Genomic DNA, 18,731 nt, shown 5'->3' on the forward strand with positions numbered 1-18,731 from the left:
TCATTTCGGTTTTAGCTGAAGACTCATGCTTCCCCATGTTTGTCCTTCAGAGGATAATTGCTTTAAAGAGCTGCAGAGAGCAGGAAGCAAATGTTCACCCACACCGGTGTAAAGATCTGAGTTCAGTCCCCTGCATACACATTAAAAAACAAAAACAAATGAAAATAAAAACAGGCATGGTATCACATGCTTATAATCTCAGTCCTGGGGAGACAGAGGAGAATTTCTGGGGCTTTCTGAGTAGCCCTGTCTCAAAAACCAAGGTGGAATCCTCCACGTGCACATTCTCATTCTCTCTCTCTCTCTCTCTCTCTCTCTCTCTCTCTCTCTCTCATTCTCTCCCCAACATGCATATGCACACACACACACACACACACACACACACACACACACACACACACACACAAGAAGGAAAAGAGGGTGTTTTTTCAGGATTCAAGAATATCGATCCAAACTTATCCATCTTCATTTTAAAGAGAGGCAGAAAGGTCCGGTGAGGACAGCCATCTCCCCAAAAGTGACGCCACATCCAACCGATCTGACGGGTCTGTCCTGTACCCAGACAGGCTTCCCTTCTCGTCTTGCACTGGTGGAGTGGGAGGTGGGAGTGGGTTGAGAGCTGCACCGTTCGTCGAGACTGTGTGTAAGGGATCGCAACCCCACGTGAGATTTGAAAAGCCAGATCTCTCTACTTTCCCTTGGATTCTTAGACGTCTGTGATTTCCCACCAGAGTCTTGCTGCTGCTGCGTGCAAGCCATCTTCCAAATACAGAGGAAGGCTTACCACAAGCCTGGCACAGTGGGAGCACTACACTGTGATTCCAGGGCGGTGCGGCAGACCTACACACTCTCTTATGCTGAAGTCTGGACAGGTCCACTCACCTCTGTGCTTCCCCACTGAGAAAGCACGGTCTGGCAAAAGCCATCCTATGACCTGTGAGTGGGTAGCGGTGCAAACGTTGGTGTGTGTTTTGTGGAAGGAAGAGGAGGTTAAAGAGGGAGAGCACAGGCTCTCTCACTCGAGTGCTGAATCTGACCTGAAAATGAAGAGCGAAGATGTGTGGACTCGAGCAAGGTGTCCTCTCCCCTCCATGGCGTCCATGGTTGTCAGTGTGGGCAGAAGAGTCGGCCATCAGAATGTGAAGTTTCGAGCTCATAGATCCAGGACGGACAGGAGAAATCATGTCCATCTCCATGCATTCTATACAGGATTGCAGGCGTAACGCTTCTCTGAAATCGTTGCCTTGTGGGTGACTATAAAGCACACCAATATTTAATGTTCATTATAGACAAATCAAGCAATCTGAGGGTGACACTTCTGACACTTACAGTTTTCCTGAGTGAAATGGGGGTAGTACCACCAGTAGTTTAAGATTGTGGGAATGAATAAAGAGTATTACACACATAGAGAACAGTCATAGGCACACTGTAGCAACTCAGTCAATTACAGCGTCGCCTTTTAAATCTAAATCCCTCTGTCTTATGGAGTACGTGCAAAGTTGGAAGCCAAGTTCTCAGGAAACTAAATTCTTCAAGGAAACTTGAAACAGATGAAGTCCAAAGCAGTCCCGTCTTTGACTCAGCCTCCAGACCATACAACTGCACCCACATTTTGTTTCCTGGAGTTGGAAAAAGAGAGGATCCGCCTGCACCTGATGTTTATGTGCTTCCTGTTCTGAATATTCAAAACCAACTTCCTTGATTGTCAATCGTATACTGTCAGGGATCAGACTCTCAGCTTCTTCGTGTTCCTACCAACGTACACACAAGAAAGGAAGCATGCCCAAATCAAGAGATAAAAGCTAAAAATGTTTCAAGATTCCTGGAACACTTTATAAAACGAAGATTGGCATCTCTCTGGCATGAATCAGCTTTTAGTTTGGAAGAGCCAAAGGGGCATGTGATGGGCTCTGTCACTCTTCCTGGTGTCAGGATCCTAGGGATTACAGGAGCCATCATCATCACCATAATCATCGCCATCATAGTCATCACTGGCACTGAGCACACGTGAGCATTCTCGTGCTTGTTTCCTCGCAAGATCTGCATCCTTGTTGGCCATCTGCCAAGGATGAAGAGTTCAAAGTTGTCTGAAATGTGACGACATCCTGGGAAAGCCCTGGACCAGTGAGTTTCAGTCTTGCTCATAAAATGGGGCGGGAGACACAGACTAGGTCCATTACAGCACTGATGTGTTTGTTTGCTTTTTCTCATCACTAACCAGCTCCAGTCCCTGCCTGGCCAGGTACCAGAAGGATATCTGTCCCATTGCTCTAGTTTTCACTGTAACAAGGAGGCACCCGAGAAAATATGCACATGGTTGTATATAAGTCTATGCAAAGGACAGTACAAGAACAAACTAAAACCAGACATGATTGATTACCAACAGAAGTCAGGCAGGGAAACCATGGCAACGGGGAGTGGAAACGGAGAGGCGGGGATACTCTGGTATGCCTTTGTACATAGTTCAAACTTAAAAGCCTTGGTGGCATTTCACACAGCCATCAAATAGCAAATGAGAAAGGAAACCAGCACCCATAGTGTAGGTACGGGGAGAAGGGGAATCCAGAAGGAACTCCAAACAGAAGACATTGGTGTACCTGTGCTAGGAATCATCTCAAGGAACAGGGGAAAGAAAGGAAACCAAAATAAGAAGCTGGGCTGTGGAGATGACTCCGTGGATTAAAACACTTACTCTGCAAACATGAGGAGCTGAGTTCAAATCCCTAACACTCAAAAAAAAAAAAAAAAAGGCCAGGCATGGTTGCCTGTGTCTGTGGTTTGTAGTCAGCTTGTAATTCAGCAAAAGACCCTGGCTCAAAATATTAAGGTGGGAGTATGAACATGTACTTGCATGTACATGCGTGTGTGTGCACACACACACAGAGCATGCATTCACACACATACACATGAGTGTACACACACATAAACACACAAGCACATACACATGAGCACATTCACTATGAGTGTACACACACATGAGTACATACACATGAGCTCACACACACATGAATACGCATGCAGACACACGAGCATACACACACACGTGAGTGTTCACACAAGCACACATGCACAAGCACACAGGAGCACACACACGAAAACACACAGAAACACAAACATGCATACACACATGGATGTACAACACACATACACATATGTATACATGAGCATACACATCATATTTTGACTATGCTTTTTTCCAAATTAGGCAGATGCTATTTCATAAGTGTGTAGGTTAAAGAATTTTAAAAGTTGTAACATTGTTACAGCAATGAGTAAGTGACTATGCTATGAATAAAGAATACAAGTGTATTATTGCTGGAGAAGGGAACTATATTTCTAAAGACTAGAATGAACCCTGTGAGCTGGTTTGGAATTGGAGAAATCTACTAACTTGTAGGTAGATGGGAGATAGACAGACAGATCAAAGACAGACAGGCAGACAGACAGGCAGGCAGGCAGACAGACAGATCGAAGACAGACAGACAGACAAACAGACAGACGATAACCATAGACAATGACACGGGTATGCATTTACTTAGACATCTTTCCTATCTCTCTCCCTGAAATAATCTGGGGGAAAAAAGTATCCCTGTAGCCGTGAGCATATCTAACACCCAAACCATGAGTCCTCAACACCAAAAAGAAGAGAAATCTTTGGAGGATTCTACCCGAGTGCAGAAAGAAGATAGAATGAACTTCAAAAGCCTTCTTCATGCTACCAAAAAGCAAAGAACTATTCAAGCAGTGACAGCGATATATCGGAGGAATGTCAGAATAACACGAAGTTCTCTTAGCTAAACATAAACATGTTAAGCAACAAATAAATGGAAGGAATGGATTATACTCCTTGGAGTAAAATAAACACCAATGATCTCGTGCCTGTATAGGTAGCTAGATTAATTAATACTAAATCTTGAAAAGGAGACATGGTACAATTCTGATAAAGAATGGCGAGGTAATTGTCAGCCATAAAAGAGCGCCATTCAGAAACTTGTAGGGTTATCAATGTGGACTGAAACTCACAAAGGAAATACAGCACAACCTCACCAAGTGTCTCTACAGAACAATAGAACATCTGACAAGCCCAGCATAGTGGTGCCACTTTTAACTCTAGCACTTCGGAGGCAGAAGCAGGCAGAGCTCTAGGAGTTTGAGATTAGCCTGGTGTACATAGCCAACCAGAGCTACCTAGTGAGACCTTGTCTTAAAAACAAACAAAAAATATACTGAAGGGAAATGGTATCTTTACAAAGAAATGCTTAGCAAATATGTTTAACTCAATGATCATCAAAAGGTACAATTTTTGAGTTCTTGCAAAAAAAAAAAAAAGAAAGAAAGAAAAAAGAAAAAGAAAAAATCACAACCTGACCTTAAACTTGAGAAAATATCAAACCCAAACTGGGAGACAGTCCACAAAAGCATTAGCCAGTATTCTTCACAGACACCAAGATCTTAAAAAAAAATAAAGCCTTGAGAAATCATCACATGTTGAAAGAGACATGAGACATACGTGTAAAGGCAATGCATGCTTGTGGATTGAACCCTGCACCAGCAAAGGGCACTCCAACTTGCTAACAGAGCCTTGCAAGACATTGACATGTGGGAAAGCTGGGTGGAGCTTATGTGAGAGCTCGTGTATTTTTTTTGCAAGTTTTGTATATTTTGTATATCAATGTTTTATCGTTTGCAACTTTTTGTAAATTCAATATTATTGCAAAACAGCTTTAAATTTTCAGGCTGAAATAGTCACGACCGACTCCCCCACTACTCTTAGGATACAGATCAAAATATCCTTTTCTAAATTATATCTATCGATTTATTTGTGTTCTGTACATGCTGTAGGACATACACAGAAGTAAGAGCACACTTTAGGGATGGAACTTGGGTCACCAGACTTGGCACCAGGCACCTCAACCCACTGAGCCATCTCACTGACGCTGGACTGAAAACCTTAAACGCAGACTCCAAACGGAGTAAGCCCCAGCATAGCCCACACTTTCCCTTCTGAGTTGTCGTCACCCTTCTAGTTTACAGAACTGTATGCTTCCTCCAAAAACATTTGCTTACAATGTCAATGTCCCTGTTAGACAGAGCTCCATAGGGTGGGGGCAAGCAGTGCCGTACTACATACTATCCACATCGCTCAGCGCTCTACGAGAAGTGCGTCTGTTGAATAACACAATATGAAATAGAGTGCAGTGTGCTACAGAAACTCATCGGTCCTAAAATTCAAACGAAAGGTGGGGCACTTTTGATTCTCCAAGTCTTGGGTGCGTCTTTTTAATTTTTGTTTGTTTGGGACAGAGTGTCACCATAGCCCAGGTTGACCTTAAACTTGCAATCCTCCTGCATCCTTCATCAACCTCTTGATGCAGGATGTGTGCTACCATGCCTAGTTAATATATATATATATATATATATATATATATATATATATATATATATTACATGTTTATACATACACCTAACCAACGATGTTAATAGCAACCCTGTAGGCCCATGCTCAGAGTCTTGGGAGGCAGCAGACTTCAAGAGGGCAGATTAACCTGTATCTTTAGAATTTTAATGAGAAAAGTCATGTGATAAAGTCTCTAGTTTCTAGTTTGGTGCTGTTAGGAAGATGAGCTCTTGAAGAGATAGTGCCTAGTGTAGGGTCTTTAAACCACTGAGAGGCTATCCTGGAAGTTAGCTGTGGGATCCAAGACCCATTACTCTGTATTGTTCCCTGGTCATGAGAAGGGTGATTTTGATCCACTACATGCTCCCCACCATTACCATCCAACACCCCCACCAAAGGCCTGGAAGAAAATAATCCAGTCTTTGGAGCCTTTAAAATTATTAGCTCAAGCAACCCTTTTCTCTTTATAGATTGACTATTGCAATTTTTTGTTAGAGCAACATATCTGAATGTTATTGACATTTGTAGGAATAAAGAGACTAAAGGACTTACTTCCCCAAGTGGTAGCTAGCAAACTACCTGGCCTTGACTTCTGCCTTTTAAACAAAATCCTTAAAATCATGTCTTCTCAGTCATCATCTCGGCATCCAACTCAATGTATGTGGTCTGGTATAAAAGACCTCTCAAAAGATCCCTCCTTTGGTTACTCTACCTGTAACATCAGGATATGAACATACATGTTGACTGTGTCTGGCTTAGATGATGAGGATGTGTGGAAGAATTTGGATCCAGAGCAGGCCTTGGCCAGCTCAGGACTGGGAGAGAATGACTGGGAGTGGCCGTCAGCTGTATGGAACTTACTGGACCTCGCTCACTCTGGGTCCATTTAATGAATCTTGGGGCTAGTTCAGGAAGAGCAAGACCTTTTTCTGTCTCCCAGTTGGAACTCCCTATCAGGAGCCCTCAAAAAGCTCATAGAAGAAAGTAGTGGGGGGGGGGGTGAGCATTCTACCAACCAACCCATTCCCACCAGAACTCCAAACCAGAATTTAATTAAACCAGTAAAGACAGGGGTTAGGGTAACAATTCTTAATGTCTTTCCAATGCTAATTAGCTTTGATAATCTATAAAGATAAAGGAGAAAGAGGAGTTTAAAATGATACCCGAATTGTGGATGAAAATGCTGCAAGGGTTGTACCCAGCGGGTGGCAGTCCACCTGGGGTGTGTAGAATGGAAAACGGTTATACAACTACTGGACGGTGTGGCCGCAGGATCATATATGGAAGGAAGCCATCCTAACAACAACCACCAAAACAGGAGATAGTTGACTATGACCAAGGATGACATTGTTGAAGGGGTAGTGGTATTCTGGATGGGTCTCAGTTACTGACATCTGAAGGTGGTTAAAGAAAGAGAACTCAGGACTGGATAAACCTTGAACAGACTCTGCCAGACCCTGAGCATGGAACTGTGCTCGCCTAAGGCATGTTGAAATCCCTCGCCTCCATGTTGAAACTCTAGCCCTTCCCCATCACCATTATTGCCTAACTCTGTCACCCACTGCATCCTGATAACCAGGACAAAGGCAGCGTCTAAAGATAAAACATCCTGGTCTGGACAAACAACTCCAAGAGGGAGAACCAGGGAGCTGACACACAGCTCACAGGAGCAAAGGGTTAACTTTCCACTCTCCAGTCCCCCATATAAACTCCAAGTGTCCCCTTCCCTTTCACAGACACCCCTTTTCTTGTTGTGTCTGCCCCTCCCAGTTTGAAACAAACAGCTCCATCTGCTGGGTCTCCTTCTGCCTTCCCTCTCTCTAGGATGCTTCTGGAACCTAACATTTGCATCCCCTATTTTGACATAGTCACTGGTGTGCTTAGTCACCTTCATATTGAAAAATTAACAGCCTGGATATGCTGGCTTATGACTATAACTCCAGGTATTTGAGAATGCAGACAAAGGGATCATAGTTCAAGGCCTTTCTGGGCTATAGGGTGAATGCAAGATCAACCTGAACACCTTAGTGAGACCCTGTCTCAGGAACTTAAAGGGTAGGGGATGGAGCTCAGGGGCAATGTACTTGTGTGAGGACCTGGGTTCAGCAACACACACACACACACACACACACACACACACACACACACACACAAACACACCCCAACCAAATCAAGCAAAAGAAGAAGAAAAAAGCACGTTAACTTAGCATCACTTTCTCAAAGGCATGATTGTCCACTAGAACTTTCCCCAAAGGTAAAAACACACTGCACTTGTTTTGCCCAGTTGAGTGCCCACTACCTCCATGGAGCTACAAAGACCTAAAATGTGGCTAGTTCACCTCACTAAGGGACAAAACTTTTTTTTTTTTTATTAACTTGAGTATTTCTTATATACATTTCGAGTGTTATTCCCTTTCCCGGTTTCCGGGCAAACATCCCCCTCCTCCCTCCCCTTCCTTATGGGTGTTCCCCTCCCAACCCTCCCCCCATTGCCGCCCTCCCCCCCATAGTCTAGTTCACTGGGGGTTCAGTCTTAGCAGGACCCAGGGCTTCCCCTTCCACTGGTGCTCTTACTAGGATATTCATTGCTACCTATGAGGTCAGAGTCCAGGGTCAGTCCATGTATAGTCTTTAGGTAGTGGCTTAGTCCCTGGAAGCTCTGGTTGCTTGACATTGTTGTACATATGGGGTCTCCAGCCCCTTCAAGCTCTTCTAGTTCTTTCTCTGATTCCTTCAATGGGGGACCTATTCTCAATTCAGTGGTTTGCTGCTGGCATTCGCCTCTGTATTTGCTGTATTCTGGCTGTGTCTCTCAGGAGCGATCTACATCCGGCTCCTGTCGGTCTGCATTTCTTTGCTTCATCCATCTTGTCTAATTGGGTGGCTGTATATGTATGGGCCACATGTGGGGCAGGCTCTGAATGGGTGTTACTTCAGTCTCTGTTTTAATCTTTGCCTCTCTCTTCCCTGCCAAGGGTATTCTTTTTCCTCATTTAAAGAAGGAGTGAAGCATTCACATTTTGATCATCCGTCTTGAGTTTCGTTTGTTCTAGGGATCTAGGGTAATTCAAGCATTTGGGCTAATAGCCACTTATCAATGAGTGCATACCATGTATGTCTTTCTGTGATTGGGTTAGCTCATCAGGATGATAATTTCCAGTTCCGACCATTTGCCTATGAATTTCATAAACTCGTTGTTTTTGATAGCTGAGTAATATTCCATTGTGTAGATGTACCACATTTTCTGTATCCATTCCTCTGTTGAAGGGCATCTGGGTTCTTTCCAGTTTCTGGCTATTATAAATAAGGCTGCGATGAACATAGTGGAGCATGTGTCTCTTTTATATGTTGAGGCATCTTTTGGGTATATGCCCAAGAGAGGTATAGCTGGATCCTCAGGCAGTTCAATGTCCAATTTTCTGAGGATCCTCCAGACTGATTTCCAGAATGGTTGTACCAGTCTGCAATCCCACCAACAATGGAGGAGTGTTCCTCTTTCTCCACATCCTCGCCAGCATCTGCTGTCACCTGAGTTTTTGATCTTAGCCATTCTCACTGGTGTGAGGTGAAATCTCAGGGTTGTTTTGATTTGCATTTCCCTTATGACTAAAGATGTTGAACATTTCTTTAGGTGTTTCTCAGCCATTCGGCATTCCTCAGCTGTGAATTCTTTGTTTAGCTCTGAACCCCATTTTTTAATAGGGTTATTTGTTTCCCTGCGGTCTAACTTCTTGAGTTCTTTGTATATTTTGGATATAAGCCCTCTATCTGTTGTAGGATTGGTAAAGATCTTTTCCCAATCTGTTGGTTGCCGTTTTGTCCTAACCACAGTGTCCTTTGCCTTACAGAAGCTTTGCAGTTTTATGAGATCCCATTTGTCGATTCTTGATCTTAGAGCATAAGCCATTGGTGTTTTGTTCAGGAAATTTTTTCCAGTGCCCATGTGTTCCAGATGCTTCCCTAGTTTTTCTTCTATTAGTTTGAGTGTGTCTGGTTTGATGTGGAGGGACCAAACTTTTAATTGTTTCATTTTAACTAATCAAAATTAAAGTTGTTAAAATTGTGTGTGTGTGTGTGTGTGTGTGTGTGTGTGTGTGTGTGATGTGTACATGAGTGCAGGTGCCCACAAAGGACAGAAAAGCCCCCAAAATACACAGTTGTGAGTTGATGTAAGAGTTGAACTAGTGTCCTCTGTAAGAGTAAAAAGTGCTCCTAACCTTGCACCCCCAACCCCCAAATTCAAGTTTTCTATGGGTGTGGACTGTGGGACACCTAGCTCTAGTCAGTCGCTACACTCTACCTGAAAATGCTTTGTGAAGTAGTCACACCTTCTTACCCACCTTATCGTCACACATTTCCCCTGCTAAAAAGACACATTTGTACCCTAAGACTCCTAAGAGTTTCTGAGTCACTAATGAAGTTCTTTATGGCAGATCCAGTAGTCCTTCTGTTCTGTTGTGGTTTCAGTTTTAGTGTTTGTTTCTTCTCACAGTAGTCTTCTTTGACACAGTTAGCAACTCCCCTGTCAGCTTGTCCTCTTGGGTTCCAAAGATGTACCTGAATGCTCACCTTTAAGTCCATCAAGTTTGAACCAGCTCGGGAACTCTGCCCCAACAACCTTTTCTGTGGGATGCTCCTTCCTTGCCTTTTTTAAGAGGCTCCTTGCCAACTGGAAAATATCATCCTGAGTGAGCTAACCCAATCACAGAAAGACATACATGGTATGCACTCACTGATAAGTGGCTATTAGCCCAAATGCTTGAATTACCCTAGATGCCTAGAACAAATGAAACTCAAGACGGATGATCAAAATGTGAATGCTTCACTCCTTCTCTTAAAGGGGAACAAGAATACCCTTGGCAGGGAAGAGAGAGGCAAAGATTAAAACAGAGACTGAAGTAACACCCATTCAGAGCCTGCCCCACATGTGGCCCATACATATACAGCCACCCAATTAGACAAGATGGATGAAGCAAAGAAATGCAGACCGACAGGAGCCGGATGTAGATCGCTCCTGAGAGACACAGCCAGAATACAGCAAATACAGAGGCGAATGCCAGCAGCAAACCACTGAACTGAGAATGGGACCCCCGTTGAAGGAATCAGAGAAAGAACTGGAAGAGCTTGAAGGGGCTCGAAACCCCATATGTACAACAATGCCAAGCAACCAGAGCTTCCAGGGACTAAGCCACTACCTAAAGACTATACATGGACTGACCCTGGACTCTGACCTCATAGGTAGCAATAAATATCCTAGTAAGAGCACCAGTGGAAGGGGAAGCCCTGGGTCCTGCTAAGACTGAACCCCCAGTGAACTAGACTGTTGGGGGGAGGGTGGCAATGGGGGGAGGGTTGGGAGGGGAACACCCATAAGGAAGGGGAGGGGGGAGGGGGATGTTTGCCCGGAAACCAAAGAATTATTATTAAGTATTAAATAAATTTTTAAAAAAAGGTAAAAAAAAAAAAAAAAAAAAAGAGGCTCCTTGCCACTCTTCAGGGCTTTGGGTACATTCCAAACCTTTGGAAAGTCTTTCCAGGTTTTCTAAAGGCCACCCCGGTCTTTGCTCTCATTGTATTGCCTGTCAGGCACTCGCCCCAGTCTTATCTCTCTTTGTTTGTGGATTTGTTTTATTTACTTCCTCTTTCTATAAACCTAATACAAATACTATGAAAACAAAGACGTCGTAAACCTTGCAGAAGGATTCTTGGCACAGGACAAGTATTCAGCAAATATTTGTTTAATGACTAGATGAAGGTGTTCTCTGGAACATTCTAAAAGAGGATGTGGCCAGTACTGAAACTGCTGTAGACATATGAAATACAACTAAACCATTTTGGGTTGGCAGGAATGGAGGTGGAGCAAGAAGTCCCTCATAAACTCAGCATAAACTGTTTCAGTGCAGATTAATTGGTTTGTTTGTTTGTTTTTGTTTGTTTGTTTGCTTTGTTTCATTTTACTTATAACTTATTTTTATTTTATGTGCATTGGTGTTTTACCTACCTATATGTCTGTGTGAGCATGTCAGATCCTGGAGTTATAGACTGTTGTGAGCTGCCATGTGGGTACTGGGAATTGAACCCGGGTCTTCTAGAAGAGTGCTCTTAACCACTGAGCTATCCCTCCAATCCCTGGTTATTTTGAGGCTAGGTGTTGTTGTCTAGAATTCATGCTCCTTCTCACCTTGGTCCCCGAGCACTAAGATGGCTGTGTACTCTACCAAGCGCAGCTCAGTGGAGAGGTGAACACGGACAATTAATTCTAGTGTGTTGGAAACTCAGGGAGCATAGCATTAAACTTAGCTAGAAAGGGAGAGAGAAAGCCAGGGAAGTTGACAAATGCTAACCAAGGGTCCAGGGAGCTTTGTACCCTTTGCTTTAATAACAAATAGATTTGAACTTAGTCACGTGCTAGAAGGAAAGAGTCAGTTGAGGAAAAAAAGTGAGACATATGGAGGAAGTGGTTGGATGGAGGTTCTCGAATGCAGAGATAAGACACACATAGTCTAATAAAGAAGAATGGGTTGTTGGGAAAGGTCGGCACTTCTCCAACAGGTCATGGCTAGAAAAGGGAACAGTGTCAGGGAAGAGCAGGAAATGAAGGGGCTTCCTCCTCACGGATTGCATTTTCCCCTTGAACTTGAAAAGCCCTGTGAGCTGCTGAAAATAAGGACAAGACAAACGGGAAGTCAGGTGTGACAATAGGTCTGGTATCTCAGCTACTTAGAAGGTTCCAGCAGAAGGGCCAGAAGTTCAAGTCCAGCCTGGGCTACAGAACGAAGTTAAGATGAGCTTGGGTAACTTGGTGAGACCCTGTCTCAAAATAATCAACAAACCATTGAAGAAAGGGAAAGGAGAAGGGGAGGAAGGAGAAGGGGAGGGAGGGAGGGAGGAAGGAAGGGAGGAAGGGGATTAGTTTAGTGGTACAGCACTTGCTTAGCCTCTGCAAGGCCCTAGGCTTAATCCTCACCAGAGAGAGAAAAAGAGAGAGAGAGAGAGAGAGAGAGAGAGAGAGAGAGAGAGAGAGAGAGAGAGAGAGAGAACACTGGATGGCTTAGCAGATAAAAGCCCTTGCCGCCTAACCCAGGACTCACATGGAAGGATGTAAGGGCTAACTTCCCACAGGTTGTCCCTCTGACTGACTGCCTCTGACACAAATCACAAATTCATAAATGAAGCATAGCAATGTGAAGAACGTAAGAGAAGGGGCTTAGAAAAACCATGGTGAGTAGGAATGAGAAATACTTAGTTTGGAACAATGACTAAGGCAATCATGGCGACAGCGAGGTAACCTTTGTATTCTTCAGGGCAGGTCCTGTGGAGATGTTCTGGGCCGTGCTTCACTCGCGGTGCTCTGGAAGAGGCCCCTCACTCAGCGTTCTATAGTTACCACAGCGAGTCTTCATCAGAAGACAAGTGATCTAAACAGCTGTCAAATTGTTTTCAAGTATTTAAGTGACTCTATTGTTCTCTCTCTGTATTTCCAGAATGTGTAAGGTGACCCTCCAGCCTCCTGTCAGTGCATAAAGGGAAGGTGTGTGAAAACACACCCTGTGTACTTGAAGGGTAGTCAGGAGTGTTATTAGGTTTGAATGGTGGAAAAAGATCTACCTCAGAAATGGCCTGGAATGTGGAGCCTCAATTCCCAACTGTGGTCCCAGATGTGGGAAATTGGACATTACCTGGGGCAGAGGTGAAAGGGACTGAACTACAGGCTGAGGCCGAATTGGAGTTTCGTGTGTAGTGATAATCCAGGGCTCTGAGGAAGATCAGAATAGAAGTCCACTATGGAGTCCTATGGGCTAACAGGTCCTGCCTGTTAGAACCAGTCTTACGCGCAAGTGTAAATTCTTCTCTCCCAGGAGGTCAGTTCTCAAAAATGAGAACCAAGGAGTACTACGGGGAGCGCAGGTGACTTACTAGACTCAGAACTCTCCCCCACTTCCTGAAACAGGCAGCGACCTTTGAGCTTGGAGGTCTCCGGCTAAGCACGCTACAGTGGAGGCATGGCTACTGAGCGCTTGAACCAGCAGTGCTGCTCATGCGCAGTCTCCTGCCTCTTCCTTCTCTCCCACAGCTTCTTCCTTTCACCGCTGTAATTTGTCCTCCACGCAGGTCTTTCAAACACTGTCCTTGGCAGAGGTGTGGCAAGAATCAGCGTAGAGCAAACATTTAAAGAACTGGGTGTACTGCATTCTGAAGTGCAAAGAGGGGAGGTCTCGGGCAAAGTTTGGCCGTCAAAGAGCATTCCGATGTGGGACACCGAGTTCCAGTGGGTACACATCTGACCTGAGGGGTGACAAAGAGAGGGTAGGCAGGGCAGATAAAAGGAGGGTGAGTAAGAGCAAGGATACCGAGCTCCATTTTGAAGGGGAAAGTCCTTCTGGTGGGTAAAAGGGAACTATACTGGAACAGACCCCACTTGAGGAGAAAGAAACGGTGTTCAGCTCCTCACATGTGGGTATCATCAGCCTGCCCCAGGGGCTCCATTCACATCTAGATTCCTAGTAGATTCTGGGGTCGTAAACCAAGGTAGAGGCTCCAGTAGGACTCCAACACCTGGACAGGGTCCCAACAGAAAATGACAATGGGCCAGCATTCTTCTCGGGCAACAGAGGCCCTTTAGAGAGGAATCTTAGCAGATGGACTCAGCTTCTCTAGGAATAAGCATTGCCTATACTTAGAAAAACAAGGCCAGGAGGCGAGGTGAAGCAAGGGTCCTTGTCCTCTCACAGAATGTGCCTGTACAATGGGGGTGCCACTTGGACTCTGGCCTCTTAACTACCATCTGTTAATCTCTGTCAATATGGCTTCACACAACGTGGCAGTTTTTTTTTTTTTAAATCTGGCATCTTGAGCCACACCATACCACATCACACCACACACACATACATTATACCACACCATATACCATACACACACCATATCCCACACACACCACACATACTACATATACCACACACAAATCACACATCACAATATACTACCTATACCACACACACACACACACACACACACACACACCACACTACACAAACACCATACTGTGCCTAATATCATACACACACCACATCCTAAACCACTCATACTACATATGCTGCACACAAATTACACACCACACACACGTATGCACACAGCACACATCTGCACCAAGATCTTTACCTAGATGAACCCCTGAACCAGCATCCTAACATTCCATTTTTCTCTGAACCACACTTCTTGGGTGAGTCTGTTGTTTAAGCACATAGCCTCTCCAAGCAAGAAGGTAGGAGGGACCCAAGAAGACAGTGGTGACCAAGACAACACTGCAGAAATGGGGTGAGGAGGCCTGGATGCAGGGCTGTAGAGCAATCAGATAAAGGTTGTTGGGCCAGTGAGGCCAGTTCTCCTGAATGTCCTAGTCTGTGAGAGCTGTGGAATCCCCACCCAAAGCTGACACCACACACACACACCACACAAATGAAGTAATCTGAGAGCACAGAAATGTTTTCTCTGCCCCTTTGGTGTCCCCATCAGCCACCTGTTGAGCCAGTAGTTTCTGGCACACAGATGCCCTCCCTTCTGGAAACTGAGGCACCAGAACCCAACCAGAAGCCATCCCCGCAGCTGATGGAAGAAGAGCAATGAGCTTTGAGCGCCAGGGAGCGGAGAAGACAATTCAGGTGACAAGCGAGGACTCTTGCTGTTCTCTTCCTCATCGGAGGAAAGGCGAGGATAAAGAGGGCTCTCAGAGGACTGGGCCAGAGGTAGGTGCTTCTCCCAGAAGAAGGTGAGCAGACTCTGACTCCAGTCCTGAGGAGTTACAGATGAGGAGCGCGCACAGCAAGTTGCACACAGGAGGGAGGAGTGTGCCAGAGAAAAGGCGGGGCTATATAGATTGGATGGCTGACAATCTAGAGAGAAGAAGAGGCCTTGTGTTTCCTAGGAGAAGAAAGGCCTCAAAAACTCACTTCATGGGCTGCTTCCCACAACTAAACCAAGCACCCAGAGTCAGTAGAGCAAGCACAGGAGACATACGGAAAGACCTCAGGCTAGCAAAGCAAGCAGTCCTGGTTCATCACCAGGCCTGCTTTGGGATACCCTCACTCGACACCTGGTCTCTGCCTTTTAGTCCTCTGGGAACCTCTGCTTTCTGAAACCTGGGTCCACACCACATAATGCTCTACTAACATTGCCAACATTTGCCTGAGCCAAAGCTTGGATCATTTCCAGAGGAATTTTAACAGAAAATTAGAAGAGATACTAACTTCCCGAGCAAGAAAATGGAGGATCCACGAAGCACAAGAGTCTTCCAGCCCGAGATTCCTCGCCCACATCGTCACAGACTGACTTGACTGTCAGGCGTCCTGGCCGTCCGTCATAAGCTGGTAATTGCTAGTTACTAACTAATTAGAAATGTCACAGTCAGAAGCAGGAGTGAGTGCTGGCTGGCCCAAGTGCAGGGCGGTGGCTCGGCAAGTGTGTGCATCAAATCCCAAGTGAGCAAGGGCCGCCTGCCCTCTGAGTCAATCCTGGATCCAGCTGCCTGCTACCATCCGACTCTGGGACAGCAGCCATCTTTTCCTCTAGCCCAGCATTCCTCTGTAATCAAACAAGCCTGCTCAGTCTTCCTGGGGTCTGGAAGTCAGGGGAGATGGGATTTCAATGACTTTTCAAAGGTGAAAGTGTAAACAGCCCCAGGCAACGGCCCAAGGTGGCGTTCCCAGGATGAGAGCCCAGCTCACCTGGTGCCCACCCGGGCTGACCTGGTGCCTTCACTGTATGAGCTTTGGAGTCAGCACTCTGTGGCTCCAAACTTGACCCTCCCTCCGATTCTTCCCTCCCTACATTGTCGCTGACCTCACTGGTGATTAGTTTGAGTAGTGCCAGCTCGATATGCCCACCAAGCTGCCTCTGGAGCCAGGCCCCAGAGATAGACAAAGCCTTTCTAGACTCGAAGCCACCACCCTGCTGCTGCAGTCTCCCACTGTGTACCTAGTCCAGTGAGCCTTATCTAAGGAAAGTTGGCAGGACCTGGATGCAAACCAAAAGCATTAGAAGAGATTCCTGTCTAGAAAAAAATGACTGTGAACAAGTTAATCTACCTCTCTAAACTCCAATTTCTTTATGTGCTAAACAAGGATAATATTTTTTAAAAGATTGATTGATTGATTGATTGATTGATTGATGTGCATTGGTGTTTTGTTTGCATGTGTGCCTGTGTGAGGGAACCAGATCCCCTGGAACTAGAATTATAGACAGCTGTGAGCTGCCATGGGCATGCTGGCAATTGAACCCCACTCCTCTGGAAGAGCAACCAGGGCTTTTGTTTTGTTTCTGTAAGCACTAGTATAATGAGTACCTTCTTAGAAGCAATTACAGATAAGTAATTTATCATGTTACATTAGAGCGTTTGCCTTCGATCTGACCAACTAATTTCAATGAGGCTTCATCCATTTTATTTTATTTTTTTTATTTTTTGGAGTATTTTTTTAATTTTATTTTTATTGGATATTTTTATTTACATTCCTAATGTTATTCCCTTTCCCTGTTTCCCGGCCATAAGCCCCCCCTCTCCCCATCCCCTTCTTCTATGAGGGTGTTCCCCCTCCCTAACTAGCCCCCCTTCCCGCCCCCTGACATTTCCCTGTACTGGGAGTTCCAGCCTTGGCAGGTCCAAGGGCTTCTCCTCCCATTGGTGCCCAACAGGGCCATCCTCTGCTACATATGCAGCTGGATCCATGGGTCAGTCCATGTGTACTCTTTGGGTAGCTGTTTAGTTCCTGGTAGCTCTGGTAGGTTGGTATTGTTGTCCTTATGGGGTTGCAAGCCCCTTCAGCTCCTTCAATACTTTCTCTAATTCCTCCAACAGGGACCCCATTCTCACTTCAATAGTTGGCTTCAAGCATCCAACTCCGTATTTGACGTGCTCTGGCTGAGCCTCTCAGGAGGCAGCTATATCAGGCTCCTGTCCGCATGCACTTCTTGGCTTCATCAATATTGTCTAGTTTTGGTGGCTGTATATATATATTATGGGCTGGATCCCCAGATGGGGCAGACTCTGAATGGCTACTCCTTCAGTCTCTGCTTCAAACTTGTCTCCATATCTCCTCCTATGAACATTTTTGTTCCCCATTCTAAGAAGGACTGAAGCATCCACACTTTGGTCATCCTTCTTCTTGAGCTTCATGTGTTCTGTGGATTTTATCTTGGGTAACCCGAGCTTTTGCAGCCAGTGCTCTTAACCACGGAGCCATCTCTCCAGCCCCATCAGAAACAATGATACACAGCATTTATTGTTGCTGAGAAGATCAAATGAGATGACTTAGAAAGCTCTTACTAAATGTGTGGACCACAAATACAGTGTTCTTCCCCTCCATCTTTCCAGCCCCTCTCTGCCGTGCCTTCCCTTCTTTTTGGGTGACTTCCACAATTCTTCCGCATCAGCATTTCTAGACTTCTCTCTCCTGAAGCTCCCCTGAACCAGCCAGCTCCAGCAAATCTGGACTGGATCCCCATTGCCATGTCCAGTGACATCTCTGTCTGCCATACAGTCTTCCCTACCTGTTCTTCAGAATGCACAAGGCTGGTGGGAGAGGTCTCTAGCTGAGGGCTCATTCTGCTCTGCTCTCTTCAGTCATCTCATTCTCTGGATGCCCTATCACTTACTGTCCATGCCAACTTCTGCAGCACAAAATCATGCCTTTGTGCTTTCTTGGGTCATTATCTCTTATCCCCTTTCCTGAGTGGTCCTTGAAGGCAAACCAAAGCCTCTTGCTTTCTTGAGTTCCCTGGTGGGCCAGGAGAACTAGGTGGTAAGACAGGATATGGTTTGAAGTCATACCTCTAGACCTGAAACCAAGTCCTTGCTCCAACATCTACTATGAGTTAGAGTTAGAGGACATCATGTTTCTCGGCTACAAAAGAATCATTCAACTTTATCAGAATATTGCTTTGTCCTTTGAGTGAAACACTTGTTGAACACATACTATGTGCCAGGCCTGTGTTTTCAAAATGTATGAGCTCATCTAGTCTTCAAGATCTCATTGTAAAGAGTGGGTGTGGTACAGGTGGAGAAAGAGTATAAAAGCCAGAGTTGATTGATGACCACAGTGTAACAGTATTTTCTGGATGCAACAGGGCAGATGCACGTAAGAACTCACGACAGCTGTGACCTCATATACAGGACCTGTACAAGCTAAGCCAGATGAAATCCTAAATGGAGGGGAGGAGGGAGGTAGTTAATAAAGGTAGTAATCAAATTCTAGCCCTGGCTAAGGAGTTATTGGTAATTAATAGTTGACAGGAGAGGAAAAGTGCGTTTTTCTTTGATGGTTCTCAGTGGATGGACATACAC

The 18,731-nt window shown here is 45.1% G+C and overlaps 1 long non-coding RNA gene across 1 annotated transcript; it reads right to left on the reverse strand.

Moving 5' to 3' along the window:
- Positions 1-11,124: 11,124 nt before the first annotated feature.
- LOC148001596 (uncharacterized) lies at positions 11,125-16,367 on the reverse strand. The gene is made up of 2 exons (XR_015635885.1): positions 15,643-16,367; positions 11,125-13,684 (listed from the first exon to the last, which is right to left on the reverse strand). It is a non-coding gene; the product is annotated as an uncharacterized LOC148001596 (long non-coding RNA).
- Between the last annotated feature and the right edge of the window lie 2,364 nt (positions 16,368-18,731).

This window comes from Rattus norvegicus, chromosome 13 (assembly GCF_021556685.1).
Source record: "Rattus norvegicus strain SHRSP/BbbUtx chromosome 13, alternate assembly SHRSP_T2T, whole genome shotgun sequence".
NCBI lineage: Eukaryota > Metazoa > Chordata > Mammalia > Rodentia > Muridae > Rattus > Rattus norvegicus.